General features: G+C 57.5%; 1 protein-coding gene across 1 annotated transcript in view; it reads right to left on the reverse strand.

The window, feature by feature from the left end:
• Positions 1-219, reverse strand: part of LOC119592671 (mediator of RNA polymerase II transcription subunit 13-like) — a gene marked incomplete in the record, with an annotated part of 59,114 nt that overhangs the window by 25,092 nt on the left and 33,803 nt on the right.

A 219-nucleotide genomic window follows, 5' to 3' on the forward strand; every position in this document is an offset into this window, starting at 1 on the left:
GCCACCATATCCCAGGCCGTCGCAGAGCAGTCTAAGTACTGCAACAGGAAGGTGAGGCGAAGGTCGAGTCTCCCCCGAGAAAACCCCACAGTTTAATCCCTCTGTACTCGCCCGTCATCTCCATTTCCCTTCGTCACCCTGAACACTTAGGCGCGAATGAATGAACGGCGACGAGGGTGAAGCATCAACACATGTCCCACTCGCCGCCCCCATCCGACG

This window comes from Penaeus monodon, chromosome 30 (assembly GCF_015228065.2).
Source record: "Penaeus monodon isolate SGIC_2016 chromosome 30, NSTDA_Pmon_1, whole genome shotgun sequence".
NCBI classification, from domain to species: Eukaryota; Metazoa; Arthropoda; class Malacostraca; order Decapoda; family Penaeidae; genus Penaeus; species Penaeus monodon.